The 19,477-nt window shown below is 43.7% G+C and overlaps 1 protein-coding gene across 4 annotated transcripts in view; it reads right to left on the reverse strand.

Annotated features, from left to right (window-relative positions):
- Positions 1–15,085, reverse strand: part of Fbxo10 (F-box protein 10) — a 44,756-nt gene extending 29,671 nt beyond the window's left edge. The window contains exons 1-2 of one of the 4 annotated variants that reach the window (XM_048334724.1): positions 15,060–15,085; positions 8,802–8,920 (exon numbers count right to left, since the gene is read on the reverse strand). The gene's annotated coding sequence lies outside the window, so the exon portion shown is untranslated. Of the gene's footprint in view, positions 1–8,318; positions 8,782–8,801; positions 8,922–15,059 lie in introns of those variants that run through there. The other 3 variants (XM_048334966.1, XM_048334803.1, XM_048334890.1) reach the window with 3 other exon arrangements.
- Between the last annotated feature and the right edge of the window lie 4,392 nt (positions 15,086–19,477).

The raw sequence follows: 19,477 nt of genomic DNA on the forward strand, positions 1-19,477 counted from the left end.
GAACCCCAACATACTTTCTTAATCTCTCTCTCTCTCTCTCTCTCTCTCTCTCCCCCCCCCCCCCAGTCCTGGGCCTTCAACAGGGCCTGAGTACTGCCCCTGGCTTTTTGCTCAAGGCTAGCACTCTGCCACTTGAGCCACAGTGCCACTTCTGGCCGTTTTCTATGTAAGAGGTGCTGGGGAATTGAACCCAGGGCATCCTGTATACGAGGCAAGCACTCTTGCTACTAGGCCATATTCCCAGCCCTCTTAATCTCTTTAAGAGAGAAATATTCTTTTAATTTGTCTAATTATTCTGGTGCTAATGGAGACTGAACTCAAGGCCTCCTGCATGAGCACACACTCTGCCACTAGATGCATGCCCCTAATCTGAGAAAAATGTTTTTACCCATGCTCTACCCATTCTGTAACTGAACAATCATCCCCTCTCTGGCTTTTTAACTACTACTGTAAATGCATGGCTATAAAGTCTGAATTTCCAGCCTTAAGTGTCTCTTTCATGCTCCATAGAAGCATACCCATTGTCTGTTGGGCATTTCTACTCAGATGTTCCATAGCTATCAAAAAGCATATCCAAAGTGAACTAATTAATTTCCACTTCAGGTCATGGCAGAATAACTTAGAAATGCAATCTCCCCCTTGCCATATACAAGTGCGGAGCTGGACAAAGAAGTAAGTACTCAAGAACTCACTCAGGCAGTGAGTGGGGTGCTTTCTTATGGTAGAAGATGGAGATGGAGGCAGACAGAAATGTCAGGTCCCTGAACAAGCACACTGTACTTGTGTGCTATAGAAAAAGCTGGCTTTGTGAGGAGAGGTATGAGCTGACAGAGCAGCAGAACCACTCGGCATGGGGCAGTCTTTTGGCTGAAGGCAGGGTGGGCACATGGGCAAGACCTTGTCAGCCCTAATAGAGGTTGCCCATTATAAGGCTAAGAACTAAAAGGTGGTGTTAAAAGGCCATGTAGAGCTAGAAGACAAAGGAATTCTAGCCTAAACAATATAGTGGTTCACACTGAGACTCACACAGGATATTTAGTCTACTTCAAATTGTTAGAATAAAAGCAAGTCTGACAGGAACAAAAGAGTCTGCCAGTGGTTTTAACTGCTTACGAGAGTGAAATTTAGCATGCTTTAAAAAAATATAATCCTGGGCTGGGGATATAGCCTAGTGGCAAAAGTGCCTGCCTCGGATACCCGAGGCCCTAGGTTCGATTCCCCAGCACCACATATACAGAAAACGGCCAGAAGCGGCGCTGTGGCTCAAGTGGCAGAGTGCTAGCCTTGAGCGGGAAGAAGCCAGGGACAGTGCTCAGGCCCTGAGTCCAAGGCCCAGGATGGCATATAATCCTAGCTATGTAAGAGTTGGAGATGGGAGGATCTTAGTTCTAGGTCAGCCCCAGCAAAAGTCAGACAGACTCTTCTGAGCATGAGCATGGTGGTTTACAGCTATAATCCCAGGTACTTAGAAGGTGAAGGTAGGAGGACCAGAATCTGAGGTTCCCTGGGGCAAAAACGTGCCAGACCCTAATTGGAAAATATTACTAAAGCAAAAATGGATTGGAGGCATGGCTCAAGTGGTAGAATGGTGGCAAAAGATCCTGAGTTCTCCCTGCCAAAATAATCAGAACATGCATTAGACATTCAACACATTAAGATAGCATGTTACTATCATAAGAAAATTAGAGCCTCAAATATACCCATACATAGTCATGTGAGTTTTGACAAAGGATTAGTACAATTCAATGAATAAAGTCTTTCAGCAAAAAAAGACCTGATATTCTCGAGTAACCACCTGATATCATGTGGAAAAAAAAGAACTTTGATTCATACCTCATACCATACACAAAAACTAACTCAACACTGACTATAAACTTCAATATATTAATCTATAACTTCCAGAGGAAAACAAAGGAAATGTATTTCCAACTTCAGGATAAGCAAATGTTTCTTGAAACAGAAAAGCATTACTCAAAACAGATAAAATTGATAAACTAGTTTTATTGAAATTAAAATCTTCCTTCCTTCCTTCCTTCTTTCTTTCCCTCCCCACCTCCTTTCTTTCTTTCTTTTGCAGGCACATTGAGGCTTTGACCTCAGTGTCTCATACTCTCACTTGGCTTTTCCTGTTCCAGGATGATGCTCTACCACTTGATCCCCTTCTGGCATTTTACTGATTAACTGGAGAAAGGAGTTCCCCCTATTAGTTTTCTCTCACTGGCTTTGAAGTGGGATCCTAAGCTCTCAGCCTCTTGAATAGCTAGGATAACAGATGTAAGACGCTGGTGCCTAGAGAAATAAAGAACTTCTGCTGATCAAACATCATTAAGAAAATGAAAAGAAAGCAAGGTATGGTGTTAAATGACTGTAATCCTAGCTACTCAGGAAGCTGAGATCTGAGGATCACAGTTCGAAGCCAGCCTGGGCAAGAAAGTCCCTGAGACACTTATCTCCAATGAACTACTCAGAAAAAGCCAGAAGTGGTGCTGTGGCTCAAGTGTTAGAGCACTAGCCTTGAGCACAAAAAGGCTCAGGAACAGCACACAGGCCACAAGAAAAGGGGGAAAAAAAAGATTATGATCCCAGGAGGATCACATAAACCCAGGAGTTCAAGACCAGCCTGAGCAACACAAGAGAGACTTCATCTCATACAAACAAAGAAAAGAAAATTTTGAAAAGACAAGTGATGAAATGGTAGAAATATTTGTTGTATATGCTATATATATGACAAAGGGCTTATATCCAGAATATTAAGAAATTCTGCACTCAGTAACAAAAAAAATTCCAATTAAAAAATAGGCAAAAGACTTGAATATCACTAATGAAGAAAAACAGGCAATATGTTCATGAAGCTCCAAGTCATTACTTTCTTTGTTGTTCTGATACTGGTCCTGGGGCTTGAGCTCAGAACTTAGAGCTTTTGCTAGACTTTCTTGCTCATGGCTGGTGCTGTAGCATTCGAGTCACATCTCCCATCCAGTATTTTGCTGGTTAATTGGAGAAAGAAGCTCATAGACTTTTCTGCCTAAGCTGGCCCTGAGCTGGGATCTTCCAAGGCCCCAGTCTCTGAACAGATAGGATTACAGGTGTGAGCCACTGGCACCCATTTTTCTACAAGTTTTATAGGCTTACATTTTATGCTAAGGCTATAACCCAATTCTGAGTTAATGGGGGTGGGTGGGTACCAGGGATAGAACGCAGGGCCTTGCATTCTTGCTCATAGCTGACATTTTGCTGGTTAATTGAAAATGGAATCCAGCAGAATTTTCTGCCCATACTGACTTCAAACAGAGATTCTCTAGGTCTTGGGGGTCCGGAGTCTCTAGGATTACAAATGTAATCAATCCATCAGTGCTCAGCTCAAGTTAATTTTGATTAAGGTATAAGTTTTAAAGTTTGTTACTATATGTATGTGTGTGTACGTTTACAGTATTACATTTATCTCTACCGGCTTGGTTATTATTTCTAAGCCTACTCAGTGGGCAGCTTGTCTCCTTTACTAGGCTGGCAGTTTCTTTTGGATAGAGATGAGGAACTTTTCTCTCTGAAGACTCAATACTTGTTGACTTCCTTTTCTGCTCCAACTGTTAGGACAACAGAAAATACAAGCACAACAAAATAAAATTTTAAAAAGAAAGTACAAGGACAGCATTCTTTCCTGCAGATGCTAAGATCTCTCAATACCAGGCTCTAGAAGTATGGGGCGCTGATTTTTTTCCCCCTGGCTATCATTGTCTCACACAATGATTTAGTAAGTGATGATTCATTACTTATAGTTAGCCAAACTCTCCCTGGAAGAAGCAACAGGTCAGTAGCACTTCTGGCAAAGTGAAATTAACCCTTTCATGTCTGATTCTCTCGTAACTCCATTTTCCCTCATAACTATATATATATAGTTGTTGTATACATACATACATGCATACATACATATATATGTATGTATGCATGTATGTATTGTTGTTGTTGTTTGTGGGGCTGAGTTCAGGGCCTGGGCTCTGTCCCTGAGCCTTTTTGTGCTCAAGGCTAGCACTCTACCACTTGAACTACAGCATTACTTCCAGGTTTTGAGTGGTTAGGGGATAAGAGTCTCACAGGGACTTTTCCTCCTGGGCTGGTTTCAAACTATGATCCTCAGACCTCAGCCTTCTGAGTAGCTAGGATTAGAGCTTGACCTGCTGGTGCCTGGCAACCTCACATATTTCTGTACTTCATTTATCTCTCGCAAATGTCATCCCAGACTTTCCCCAAGACTTTGCATTGCTCTGCCTCTAAGTACTCTTTTCTGAATTCAAATCCTGCTTTGTCTCATTACAATGTCACTTGCATGATGAAGGAGTTCTGCCACCAGGGCCACTGACTGGGTCAGGTACAGTTCAGATCCAGTAAGCTTCTCTCCTCCAACTACAGTCAGCTCTCCTTATCTGGGAGTTCTGTATGCATGGATTCGAGTAACAGTGCATTGAAGACATACATACAGATTTTTCCTGATAATTATTTCCTAAACATTGTAGTATAATAACTATTTACATAGCATTTACATTGTATTTGAACTGTAAGTACTCCAGAGATGATTTAAGGTACAGGAAAGGATGGATGTGTCTGAGTGATATGTAAATACTATAGCATGTTATAGAAGAGACTTGAGCACAGTAATTTTAGTATGGTGGGAGGAGAGAGGCTAGAACCAATTTCCTGAAGATACTGAAGGGCAGTCACATGTTCTTGGTTTCTCTCATTTATAAAAATAATAGGAAGTAGCACTGCAGCTCAAGAGGTATAGCACTAGCCTTGAGCTGAAGAGCTCAGGGACAGTGCCCAGGCCCAGAGTTCAAGCCCCACAATCAAAGGGGGAAAAGTTTCTTCATATAAAATAATAAAAAATGTTATCTTGCTGTATAGAAGGTCTTATTAATCTATATGTGCATCTCTGAATTTAGAGGCTTCATGTAGTCTATTTCTTCTAGCTCACAACCTTGACACAATTCACTTGGGCTAGTGGGCTCAGGCCCTGCCATATTAACATAGTATGGGTACAGCTTATATTGCTTTCTAAATTTCTCTGTGTGTGTGTGTGTCTGTGTGTGTCTGTGTGTGTGTGTGTGTGTGTGTGTGTGTGTGTGTGTGTGTGTTAGTCTTAGGGCTTGAAGTCAGGGCCTGAGCACTGTCCCTGAGCTTTTTTTTTTTGCTCAAGGCTAGCAGTCTGCCACTTGAGTCACAGCTCTACTTCCAGTTTTTTTTATGGTTAATTAAAAATATAAAGAATCGCACAGTCTTTTCCAGCCTGGGCTGCAAACTTCAATCCTCAGATCTTGTCTTCCTGAATAGCTAGGATTACAGGTATGAGTCACAGCACTCAATTCTCTTTCTATAAACAGAAGCTCATTTACAAGACTTTCCTAGCTGCCCTTGTTTCACTTCTTTTTTTCCTTGTTATCTGGTTATTTCAACTTAAAACCACTAGAACCCCATTAATCCCAATTTAATATTTTCCCATTTGAAGGTATGAAAAATATCTATTAGCTAAACATTTCCCCCCAAAGGCTGAGCTCATCTTGGCTAGGACCAACTGCAGCATCTGGAAAGAATTTTTTGATGCTCAGCAAGAGCTTTGTCCCACTTTTTAGATCCCTTTTTCTCTTGGTCCTCAAGTCCTCCCTTTGGATTTGTCAGTTTCTCTGAATAACTGTGTGTTGTTCTTTCAGGGAGCATCCTACACCATTAACTTTTTTTTTTTTTTTTTTTTTTGGCCAGTCCTGGGGCTTGGACTCAGGGCCTGAGCACTGTCCCTGGCTTCTTTTTGCTCAAGGCTAGCACTCTGCCACTTGAGCCACAGCGCCACTTCTGGCCATTTTCTGTATATGTGGTGCTGGGGAATTGAACCCAGGGCCTCATGTATACGAGGCAAGCACTCTTGCCACTAGGCCATATCCCCAGCCCCACCATTAACTTTCTAAGAAGCCTTTTCTATAACAATCCTTCCTTCTAAGGGACAGTTCTGACAGGTGTTCAGAAAGGAATGAAGAAACCTTAATCTATCCAGCTTCTAAATAGTCATTTACAGGTCTGTCCATAAAGGTCTCCCTCAATCTACGGTTAATACTTCATTGGTCAGGAGGGATGAAGAAGAGACATAATTCACAACTACCCAAATCACCACTACTATCCCTGGCAACCATAGCCTGCCTTATGCTAGTTTGAGCCTGGTTTACTGTTTAGTGTTTGACCTAGACAACCTATTGGTTGGCCCAGTGACATCCCACAGCACCCAGCACTGCCAACTATTGTCCCAGATGGGTTTCTCATGGGTACTGTAGCAGCCTGTTAATAAGGAAGGCCCTAAACCATAACTCAGTTATAGAGAATACAAGAACAACCCAAAAAACCATCTCATATCTAGCATAAAATATATGCTTACTAAAACTTTCTTTTCTTTTTCTTTATTTGGCAGTGCTAAGGATCTAAACTCTGGACTTTGGGGATACATGCTCTACCACTTGAGTCATGCTTCTAGTCCCCCTCCTCTTATTTATTATTATTAGGCTAACATTGGTTTTAATTAAATGAACAAGCAAAGATGAATTTCTGTCAGGTCTCCACCTATATTTTAGGTGAAGAATTAATGTTTTCTTGAATATCTAGAAATTTGCTCTATCAACAGAGCATTAAAGGGCCCCTCTCTCCCCACGAGATTACTGTATCAACCTAGACATTTCTACACAGACATTCTTCAAGTCCTAATATGAGTAAGAAATCAAGAGTGAAAAATCCCTTTTACTCCTCAGTTTATTCATTTTACAAAGACAGTCCTGTGGATTTGGGCAGTAGGAGAAAAGGCAAAGGTCTCTCAGGTGATGGTAAATCAAAACAGCTATTAACAACATGGGAGAGAAAGAATTAAGTGCCACTGTGTAATTAAAGTATATGGAGTTCACAAGGAAAGAAAGCCTTGAAGCCAGACTTGGTAGATCTTCCTACAGTAGTGGCTCTACAATCATGGCTGTTGACCATCTATCTAAGAATCACCAGGGGCTTGTCCCTAGGTCTACTCGGTTCACTTCAGGCCTCCAGGACCACAACCCCGTTATGTGCATTTTTAACAGGCTCCCAGGACTTTGATTTAAAAAGCCATACCCATACCATGATATAGACCCTTCAATAAATGGTCCTCCTCCTCAGCTTCAACTCTTTCAGTGATGTGGCCTGTAAGGTCTACCCTGGGAGGTACTGGTGGAGACTTTAAACAGGTGGGGGCATCGGCATGAAGCCCACATGGCCCACACTGTATCATGCAGACTGATAATGTCAGTCAGTTTGTCAAGGTTCCAAAATCAATTGCCTTTGGAAAGTAATTACAATTGGAGGAGACCATGAGAATAGGGTCTCTGTCATGACATAATGGCTGTATAAGGACTAGAGATCTGAGCTAGCCTACTATTGTCCAGCCATGTGGTACCTCTGCTATATTATGTTGCAGCAGAAAGCCCTCACCAGATGCCAGGTAGATGCTGGTGCCATACTTTCCTTTGGGACAGAATCTTGCTATGTTGTCCCAGCTGGTCTTGAACTCCTTGGCTTACAAAATCTTTCTGCTTCGGCTTCCCAAGTAATTAGGACCACAAGCATATGCTACTGTGTCCACTATACTCTTTGGACTTCAGTCACTATATGCTAAATTTGGGGGGGGGGAGGTGTCTAGGAACGTGGCTTAGCAGTAATAGTGCTTACCTAGCATGCATGAAGCCCTGGGTTCAATTCCTCAGTACCATATACATAGAAAAAGCCAGAAGTGGTGCTGTGGCTCAAGAGGTAGAGTGCTAGCCTTGAGCAAAAAGAAGCCAGGGACAGTGCTCAGGACTGGCAAAAAAAGAAGAAAAAAAAGATACTTTTTTTTGGTTAGTTGTGGAGCTTGAACTCCAGGCCTGGGCACTGTCCTTTTGCTCAAGGTCAACACACTGCCACTTTAAGCCACAGTGCCACTTCCAGTTTTCTGATAGTTAATTGGAGATAAGAGTCACACTGACTTTCCTGCCTGGGCTGGCTCTGAACCATGATCCTCAGATCTCGGCCTCCTGAGTAGCTAAGATTACAGACATGAGTCACCAGTGATGAGTGAGTTTTGTCTTTATAAGTTATCGGGTTTTCAGTACTTTGTTATAGTGATGGACAACAAAGACAACTCCTGACACAGAAACTCCTGGGCTTTAGTCATTTTGGGGTTCCAAGAAATACACCTGCAGTAAGAGGCACACTGTCTAGCAGCTGGCCTCTCAGGAGAAGGCAGATTTTCCAGCAGGTCAGTTCTTATCCTTTACACTTACTGTCTTCCCAAAGTGTTGGGTGTCCCCAGCTTCAGGGGTCTGAATGTAAATGAAGCCAACAATCCTTCCCTCAGGTTCTCCTTTGAGCTCAAATGAGAATTTCCTTTTATTCAAATGTCAAGCTCCCCACTGTTCCATTTGGTTTTATTTACTGTGTCTTGCAGTAATCCACAGGGATGTAGGTGGCAACAGGGATTTCTATAACCAGGTAACACTTTTTCTAAAATGTATTCTCCAAGTTTTGCCTTTCCTTTTTGCCACTGGGGCCTCTGACTGTGGAATGAAGACTCCACAAGTATTCCCTAGGGCATGGGCACCTAGGGTGTGACGCTTGTGAAGAACTGGAAAAACAACATTTGGGATGGTAGGTGAACCTCCTAGCTAAGTGGCTCCTTCTCACACTCCCACCGCAGTTGCCACATGACAGTAGCCACATGCCTTGGGCCACTTGGTGGTCTCCAATCCTGTGGGAAAGACAGATACCTCATCTGAGAAGGGGAGCTCCACAAGACCTGGCTGCTTCTTAGCTCTGTGACAGGTGGCAAGTCCTTTCACTTTGTTGAGCTGACTTCCCTCCCAATGTGTAAGGACTTTGGAGAATTCTAAAGAAAAAAAAAAAATCACAGGACTAGGAATGTGGTAGAGTGCTTGCCTTGTATACATGAAGCCCTGGGTTTGATTCCTCAGGACCACATATATAGAAAAAGCCAGAAGTGGAGCTGTGGCTCAAGTGGCAGAGTGCTAGTCTAGAGCAAAAAGAAGCCAAGGGACAGTGCTCAGTCCCTGAGTTCAAGCCCCAGGACTGGCAAGGAGAAAAAAAAAAGACAAAAATAAACATATAAATCAACTCCCCCCTCACCCACCCAGCAAACCAAACCAAATGACAACAACAAAATCCCCAATAACAACAAAATCAAATAAAAACAGTTAAAAGGGGAAAAAGTACTCAGCCTATATAAAGAACTAAAATGTTCCAGGCAGTGGCACATGCTTATAGTCACAACTACTTGGAAGACAGAGCTGGGAGGATTGTGGCCTGAGGCCAGCTAGAGCAAAACTTAGCAACAACCTAGCTTAAAAACAAGCAGAAAATGGTGGTTTATGCTTGTAATCCCAGTTACCGAGGAGTTGGAGGCAGGAGGACTGAAGTCTGGAGCTGGCCTGGGCAGAAGGACGAGACACAATTTGAAAAACAAAATGAGCAAAAGGACTGAAAGCATAATGGATGGTAGACAGCCTGCCCAGCAAACATAAGGCCCTGAGTTCAATCCCCAGTATCACTATGAGTTCAATGACAGTCTAAGCCACATAGCAAGACCCTGTTTAAAAAAAAGAAAGGAAGGAACAGAGAGGGAAGAAGGGAAAGAGGGAGGGAGGGATGGAGGGAGGACAGAAAAGAATATGACTTGCAGTTAGGGAAATCATTCAATTATAGAACAGAAGGCAACAAAATAGCAGTAGGTACATTTGCTGGGCACTAAATTTAAAAGACACTTTACTACTAACTAGACACTATGTTGAAAATGAACAATACAATTTGTGGATAGGGATAGGAGGAAAAACTGAAAGAAATGGCCAAAAAGTAATGTATTATTTACCTGACTTATATAATCATAACCCCTCAGTACCCCTTTATAATAACAGTAACTCCTTTATAGTAACAAAAAAATGTAAATCAAAAGATATTTTCCTGTATTATTTCACTTTCTCAATATTTCTTCAAAAGCAGCTTCCTAGGTGCTCAAAAGTCCTTAGAAACATCAAATCCTCAGCACTACTACCTATTAGAGCAGGAGTGACATTTTAACAAGATCACTAGGGAACTTGTTTGTACCCTATGTGTTGAGAGGCACTGACTAAAAGCCATCTTGTCTTTATTTTACAGATGAAAGCCTGAGGGGGCTTAAGTGACAAGGGACTTAGCTAGCTCAAGTCACTGTGCTGGAGGGAAGAGTAGAGCCACAGAGGCCAGGCCTGGCCCCAAGGACTGACTTTTTACCAGGAAGCTTCATGGGCAAGTGGGCTTCTAAGCCTGACTCTGTGATGTGGGAGGACTATGGCATCCAGGGAAAGGAGGGAAATAATGGGACTGTAGGCAGATGAGCTGATGGAAAGATGGAAAGCCTGGAAAGATGGATGCAAGGAGGGTTTAGGGCACAGGCTACAGCTCTGGAGCCTGAGAGGGTGTGAGAAAGGACAGTTGGTTCACATAGGCACCCTAAGCCATGAACAGACTTGATAGTTAATTTGGTGGGCAGTAGAAGTTGCTACGGGTCACTGTGGAAAGGGTTCTCCACTTCATGCTGAAATGTCTCAGAGCAGAACAATTGAGCTTCACATTCTAGTTTGGTCTCTGCCTCTCCTTCACCCACTCATCTTCAAGGTAAGTCACTAACTCTTGTTTTAATGGCCAAAGACTAGATAATAAAGAAAAGATACTTGCTTTCTTACCTAGAGGGACTTAGCATCAAGGCAGTGGGTTTCACAAAACTACACAGCAGCTTAGGTTTTCATTAAAAGTGGGTAGGTGAATCTACAGCAGCTTAGAACTCAATTTAGTATCAACAGAAACAGATAAAAATACTTTTCCCAACATAGTGTAATTAAGTAAAACTTTATTGACAGAGTGATTGTAATAGGATAATGACTGAAATCTTCCAACAAAAGTAGATGTGTCTATTTTGTAGATTTTAGTTTAAGCTATCCTGAAGTCCTAGAAAGTAAAATATGAACCACAAAGAGCCCTCCACCCATCCCCACCCCCACCCCTATCCACATCCTGTAAGACATGAGACAAATGCAAACTCTGAAGATGACAGAACTCTCAGCTGGGCTTTTCCTCATTTCTCCAAACTTCAGCTCTTCCTCAGCCTGAGAAACAACCAGCTGTTTTTTTTTTTTTTTTTCAGCTTTGAAACTGGACATCGTAAGGCAGAACAATGTGTACTGATGGAAGCCCAGTGCTTTCAAGCCATAAGCACACTCTCTGCCTTTTAGAGGGAAAATCTTGTTCACTGAGACTCACCTGGTGGGAAGTACAGGGCAGGGACTGCTAATCGCTGATCTTTAGGCCTGATTCTCGCACAAATTCAACAGGCCACCTGGACCAGGCAGGGAGGGTCACTGTAAGGGCTTGCTGTAATGCAGGTATATGTCACCTCAATGAGCACTGAAAACAACTCGAATACTGTGGAAGCCACATCCCCAGGACCCAGCTTGCTTCCTCAGTTCTACTGGTTAGTTAGCAGTATAGCTGGGATTACTAACCCAGTCTAAGTCCAAACCTGACTCCCTCCCAGTTTCCTTCTTAGAATGCTGGGTTCTCACCTCCTAGCCTGACACACACTCTCTCTCTCTCTCTCTCTCTCTCTCTCTCTCTCTCTCTCTCTCTCTCATACACACAGAAAGGTACATATGTCCATGTATACACTCATAGATAATGAAAAGAACAAGGTCAGCCTAGCAATTATTATATACTTGAACACCATAAAACAAAGCATGGCCCCCAAATTTAGAACCTCAGGTAACAACCTAGGAAAATCCAGGGCACCTTGACTGGAAAGTAAATTGTAGCCACCTAGACTTTACAATAAAGGGAACCTCCATCAATGTCCTTCCCCACCTCCTGCCTCCTATCCAGCCACAAACTGCTTCTAGTCTGTCTCTCTAATCACTCTCAGCTCAGGCAATCCCGCACCTAGTAATTGCTACTTTACTGATGACATTACACAATGAAGGGAGTCAGACTGTCTCTGTCTGTGCTTCCTCATCTATAAAAATGGGGTAATGCTACCTCAGGGGAGTTGTTAGGAGAAGGAAAGGAAAGACAGGGAAAGAGTTAACATGGAATCTGACATACAGTAAACTTACAGTAAAGGGTGATGGATTACCTCTTTCCTACCATTCTTTCCTTTCCCTAGATCCCTTTTTCTCTTTCTCTACATCACATTTTGAAACAATCCTTTCTGCATCCTATAAAAATAATGAACTGTTTCAACCATTTAAAACTTTTAGTTGGGAAGAAGGAATAAAGGGGTGCCGAGGAGGTGACCACTGCCCACCTCTTTAGACCACAAATGCTTAGCACACTACTAGGTTAAGTAGTAGGTGTTGAGAATTCTTTTTTTTTGGGGGGGGGTGGGGGGTGCCAGTCCTGGAGCTTGAATTCAGAGTCTGTACACTATCCCTCCTGAGCTTCTTTTTGCTTAAGGCTAGCACTCTACCACTTGAGCCACATCTCTACTTCTTACAGTCTTACAGACTTGCCAGGGCTGGTTTTGAAGCATGATCCTCAGGTCTTAAGTGTCCTGAGTAGATAGAATTATAAGTGTGAGCCACTGGTGTTTAGCCTGTTGAGAGTTCTTCATTGTAATGAAGTCAACCAGATCTGCAGCTCCTAACAATCCAATTGCACACAGAATACAAAATCTGGTTATTCAGAACAGGATGACTGGAACAGCACTGGCAGCAAGAGAAATTTAGCCAGGTGGGCACTGCCCTCAAGTTTGGAACATCTGTTCTGGGGTCTTTGAGTACAAGTGCAAATAAGGGAGGGTTCATATGTGTGGTCTGCTATATATGTGGTCCGTTAAGGATGCCAGGATCTTATGGAAATGCAGGAGTAGGACCCAAGTCAAGCTGGGTCTTCCAGAATCAAAATGGAAGGTCTGGATCTACAGCAACCCTAAGGCCCTTAGCAGCTACAGTCTATGGGTCTCTGGTCATTTTATGTCTGGGTCATCCTGCACAGACTTGCTCTACTCTCTTCTTGCCTGAATTGTACCCTAATTTTTTCCAGTGCTAGACTTCAAACCAAGGGCCTTGGACCTGCTAGGCAATTGCTTTGCTAATAAGTTATATTCCTAGCCCTTGTTTTTTGTCAGTCATAGGGCTTGAACTCTGGGTCTGGGTGCTATCCCCAAGCTCTTCAGCTCGACTATCATCCTACCACTTGAGCCACAGTTGGGAAAGAACAGGAAACAGACCATTACCAGAAAGCAGAATCCCTTGAACTGGTTGGTGACTGCCTTGCCTTACATGGCTTAATAAGCTACTTGTGCTATCTTGAAAATACAATTCCCCTGATAACCATGGAAACCAACATGAAGGCTCTAGGCTGGGAACTCTCTTTTTAGAAATCCGGAAAAAAAGATAAGAGGCCTGAAATCAGAAAGACAAAGGAATTCAAGTGTTCTAGGCCAGAAGGAAATCCTTTACTAAAAGCTCTGACAAAGCAATATTTTATTCCAGTCTCTTAAAATCTCACCAGGCTTTCCCCAAGGCTGGAGAAAAATGTGAGGGATCATGAAATAATTCAGCCCTCTCTTGTGTCCTTTGGTCTCTTGGGGCCAGCTGCTATGAGGCAAGCTCACTGGGAGCTGAAACTTATTGTTATTATAAGACACATTGAGAACTAGCATAAGATATATTTCCATATGATTTTATGTAACTCCAAACTAGCATAGCTAGCTATGAAAACAAGAGACCATTGTCTGTCTTGTTCACATCTCTACATCCAGCTCTTAGTGGGCACAAAATCCACAGTGGATATTCTTCAAGTACTTGTTGAATAAATGTAGAATTGAGGAATGAAGTTAGATCAAAGAGAAAGCATGGTGCCTGGCCAACATTCTGTTGGGTCCTGAGCAAAATCTAAGTCCTGTCCTCATTCTGGGTCCAGTTCTAGGAGACAGCTGGGTTACATGGTCTCCTAGGCCTCTTCCAACTCTGGCAGTCAATCACTGTGATGTGCTTTTTACGGTGGCAGCACATGCCTGGCAGGTTTCTTTCCCCTCCCAGGGAATCTGATACCCATCTGCTCAAGTAAATTAATGTTCCCATCCTGCCTGGTTGATTTGGTGGGAACAACAGGTTCACATGCCAATGTAAAACAGCAGGCTCAGGGGCAGGGGCCCAGAGCAGGAAAAGAGGGTTTTAGGATCACATACACAATAGCTGAATATGATATTCTACTAAAAATCCCTCTCCTAGAGTCCTCCCTAGCTTACTATTTTAATAATACTTATATAAATAGCCCTATCCATGGGGCCTTCTAGGCCCACACTGGGCTAAACCATTTACACTTAATCCTCACAGGAATCTATGAGCGAAGTTCTATTATTATCTACTTTTAAGAGGCCAGGAATGGATGTGGCTCGAGATCACATGGTTAGTAACTGGTAGAACTGCAACTTGAACCCAGGGCTGACTGCTTCAGGAGTCAGCTCTTCAAGTCGTTTTCCTATCTTCCCTGAACAGGGCAGGGGAGATCTTCTTCTTTTCAGTAATAGAGAAACCAAGTCCCCAAGAGGATAGTACAAAACACAGAAGACCCTGCGGGTGTGGGGGTCCCAGATGTACTCCTGCACCCTAGGTGAAGGCTCTCCCTATCCACAAAGCCTGATTCTTTCTCTTGCACTTTTGACACACTCGTGAGCCTAGTGATGGAGGTAACTGCTCCAGGCTTTACAAGCAGGGAAACCGAGGCACAGCTCTTCCTGGGAGGAAAGTGGCACCAGGTGGCACGGGCTGCCTCGGGCATCCCTCCACGGTCTCACCAGACAACCAGTTTCTAGAGCCGGATCACGTGCATGGCTCGGCCCACACGGAGCAGCGCCCCTGCGGCCATCCATCGGGAGAAGCACCCCGGGAAGCAGCCTCGAGCCACCCCCCCCACCCCCCGCCCCCCCTGGCTCTGGACCGGGGCATCCCGGGCATGCAGCTGGAGCTGGCGCCTCTTACCTCGCAGTGAGCCTTAGGGCCCGCGGTGCCCTGGAAGCCGCCCCCGCCCCCGCCGCCGCCACCGCCAGAGCCGGAGCCGGAGCTGGAGCCGGAGCCGCAGCGCAGCTCGAGGACTGCGGCGCCCGGCCAGGAGCAGGCAGGGGAGGGAGGGGGGAGCAGGCGGACCTGCGCGGCGAGCCCCGCCCGGGGACAGCTGCCTACTGCTCCCACGGGCGCCGCTGTCACGTGACACTGCGGGGGGGGGGTGGGGTGGCTGGGGAGGGAGGAGGGGGGGAGCGGGAAGGCTCCAGACCACCCCGGCCCAGAGCCATCCGCAGGCAGGGAGGCCGGGAGGGCCTGGGAGGGGAGGGGAGCCGGTGCGCAGACGGACGGACGGGTCTCAGGGTGCGGCAACGCGAGCCAGGCTTGGATCCTGGGGCCTCAGAAGGGGTAGAAATAGAATCTGTGGGCGGAAACTGCCGGGAGGTGCGCAAAGGGGTCAATGCAAAGATTCTTCGGGCCAGTGACCTACGGGTGTGATTCGCCCACGGCGGGGGGGGGGGGGGGGGGGGGGGAGGGGGAGGAGGCGGGGAGGGAGGGCTGGGGTCATCCACTGAACAGACTCCAGGCCAGGGGCCTGACTCTATACCGGGAGTATGGATTAAATTAGTTGTAGGTAAAGCACGTGGCATAGTGCATGCCACGTAGTAAGTGCATTGTTAGTTGCTGCTGCTTACTACTGTTGTTATGGGCAGAAGAGAAGAAAGTTTCCTAGGTAGGGTTTTTTTTTGTTGTTGTTGTTTCTCTTGTTGCAGTCATAGGTCTTGAACTCAGGGCCTGAGCTCCTTTGCTCAAGGCTAGTGCTCTACCACTTTGAGCCACAGCTCCACTTCCGTTTTTGGTTTTGGTTTGGAGTGGTTAGGCAGGAGGTCTGGGATGTAGTACAGTGGGCAAAGGGTTTACCTAGCAAGTGTAATATCCTGGGTTAAGTCCCTAGTACAAGAAACAACTTCCTTGGTTGAGACGGTAGTCATTAATCAAATAACCATTTAAGTCACACCACTTCCAGCTTTTTTTTTTTTGGGGGGGGGGAGTTTAACTGGAGATAAAAGAGTCTCGTGGACTTTCCTTCCAGGTCTGTCTTCCCTAGATCTCAGCTTCCAGAGTAGCCAATATCAGGTGTGAGCCACTGGGGCCCTGCTGTTTTTTAGATTTTTATATTCTTAATATATCAAAAGGGCTCCCTACAAGCGGAAACCAGGAAGCAACTAGCAAAGTAGTTAAGAATCCCCCACTTAAAAGCTAAGTTACCAGGGTGGGAAAACCTAAACAAAAGGCTAGGCTACCTAAAACTGCTCTCCCCTTTCTAATGATACAATCTTGGCAACAGTAGGTAAAGGAGTAAATACAATAGGAGACATTGTCCCTAAATTTAGGGTATTCTCCTATCTTAGAATACTTAGTAACAGCTTTCTGGAACCAGAGTTTAAGGGTTGGGGGGTACTAGATGACTGTGTGTATTTTCCCAGCCCACAAAGAAAAAAAGGAAGCAGGTAACAGCTACTGGGTTAAGCCTTTAACCCCCATTTCCTGCATGGGAAGCAAGGACTATTTTTCTCTTTAACCTTGTTAGACTAAAATTCCTCCTATAGGGGCTGGGAATATGGCCTAGTGGCAAGAGCCCTTGCCTCCTACACATGAAGCTCTCAGTTTGATTCCCCAGCACCACATATATGGAAAACGGCCAGAAGGGGCGCTGTGGCTCAGGTGGCAGAGTGCTGGCCTTGAGCGGGAAGAAGCCAGGGAAGGTGCTCAGGCTCTGAGAGTCCAAGGCCCAGGACTGGCAAAAATAAATAAATAAATGAAATAAAATAAATAAAATTCCTCCTATAGCTTCTAAATCCTAGAAAGCTGAACTGCCCTCCACCTAGAGCCATCTGTTGTAAGCCCAGTGTCCCACAAACTTCAGTTCTTTGTTGGACATGCCAACAAACTGGGATTTCAGCTCCTCTACCATCCACTAGTAACACTATACCTCCAGCTCTTAGGTGTGTTTTTTTTTTTTAATAAATGGAAAAATAAGTACATCTAATTCTAAAGACAATTTATTTCTAAGACACAAAGTTGCCAGATACATAAAAAGGCCATGCTTAAGTCAAATCAGAACAAGAATGAACTCACACTACCATGAACTTAATGATTTAGCTTATTATTGAAGACTGCCAAGGCTATCACATGTTTAATCCTTTGAAAAGTGCCCCATTGTATGAAACCAGCAGTCTGGATATGATTGTCAATAAGCAATTAAAATCCTGAGTTCCTGGATTTGTGCTGGCCAACATTATTGTTTGTTTTGGAAACAGCTAAGATTTTCAAAGGAGCACAACAGCAGTTTTTACCAGACCATGCTATCTATCTTCCTGGTTAGTGGCATCATGTGCCACATCAAAAGTCTGATTTATTTTTATATAACAATTTAAATATAAGAATATTTACAAGCAGGCTATTTCTCCTCTTTCTGCCCTCATTTGTCCCATAACCCTACCACTTGCTGTTGATTTTCTTTTTTCCAAAGACTAGAGTGTACTTGCTTGTCTTTGTCCCTTGGCACAGTTAGTATTTGTCAGATTGAGCACACACAATCTCCCCAGCCATGTAAATTTGCTTCACAGAAAAAATTAGGCGTACAAAGAATGATTTGTCTAGATTCGATGTGGTCAGCATCTGTCATTCTTTCTGGCTGCCTGGGATCCTATATTTGGGAAGTCTGAAGCACCATGACTTTCACTACAGAAGTGGAAATACTAGATATTCTGCTTTTGTGTGTGATTCCAATGCTCCTGGACTCAATTAAGAGCCATATATACCACTTATGTCTAGAATAGTTCTCTTTGGAGACCATGGCAAGTGAAGCAAGTTGAGTGGCTTTAGCAAAGTAAAGGCTTTAGCAAAGTAAGTGGTGTAGAGAGGTAGAATGTTCTCTGCACCTGGTCTGTAAAGCTCAGCTGCTTAGTCTCCCAGCCCACTTCTCTAGGCTTTCTGGTGATGCTGAACTTAGGATCACTGTTTTTGTTAATTTTTTTTTTGGGGGGGGGGGACATTGAATTTGGGGCCTTAGGCACGCTGTCCCTGAGCCTCTTTGTGCTCAAAATTAGCACTCTACCCACTTGAGCCATAGCAGCACTTTCGGCTTTTTCTGAGTAGTTTATTAGAGATAAGAGACTTTCCTGTCCAGGTTGGCTTTGAACTGAGATCCTCAGACCTTGGCTTCCTGAGTAGCTAGCTAGGATTACAGGCATGAGCCACCAGCACCTGGTTTGATCTTGTTAATAAAATATTTTTCCCCTTGAAAGTGCCAAATTGGATTTTGATGTTTCCAACTAAAATATGTGACTCATATAGTCACATAGTAAAAGCTAAAACTCTGTAACTCAGGACTCACAAATCTCTCCATTCCAACAACTATTTTTTACATTACATATCGATGTCCCTAAATCAGTTTGTTCACTGGATTTATGTCAGCTGATTAATGAACATTTCAAGTAACTGCATGGTGAGCAGCTGCCAGCCGAACACTTAGTTTCAAATATAGCAGTATCATGGACATCTGCTTATGTTATTTAAAAAAATCTTTTTTTTCATTTTTGGCTTCCATAGATGTAAGTGGAAAATAGAAATACGAATATAACTGCAAAACAGATGAAAACTATCAGACATGCTTAAAGCCAATCTTGAGCCTTAGGAGGATTGTCCGACTAAAACTCACTGTTTTCAATTTATTTTTGTGGTGCTGGGGCTAGAACCCAGGGTCTCAAACATGCTAGGCAAGTAAAGTGTTCTACCACAGAGCCCAGTCACAGCTGTTTCTGAAGGAAAAAAACAATATAAGATCATGTTTTATAACTATGAAAATATTTCATCATATACTGTGTTTATTCTATAGATATACCATCCTGAATGTGCCCAGTCTCTTCTGATCTTGGAAGCTAAACAGAGTCAGGCCTGGTTAGCATATAGATGGGAGATACTACATTTAAAAGAAATGCATAAGTGATTTTGTAAATATTTTAATGGTTCAGTAGCAAGTATTATCAACTTTTATAGTACTGCAATAGCATATAAGTAACAACATGCCTTCTGAGAGGTCCACAATTTATTACTGTAGCCTTTAAAAGAAAACATGGGTTACTGAAGGTTCTTACACAGTAGAACTTGGAAATGCAGTATACGAGCTAACCAACAGAGGTCAGAACAGGATAGGATGCTTCTTGAGATTAATGTATGAAAATACATTAAACAAAGTTTCTCAAAGGGCAGAGGTTTCCTTGCTCTTCTAATAAACTTCATTCCTAGGTTCACTGGCTTCTTCCTCAAACATCTTTTATTACAATACTAGGTTTTGAACTCAGGATCTTACACTTGTTAGGCTGGTACTCTAC

Source organism: Perognathus longimembris, chromosome 1 (genome assembly GCF_023159225.1).
Source record: "Perognathus longimembris pacificus isolate PPM17 chromosome 1, ASM2315922v1, whole genome shotgun sequence".
Lineage (NCBI taxonomy): Eukaryota > Metazoa > Chordata > Mammalia > Rodentia > Heteromyidae > Perognathus > Perognathus longimembris.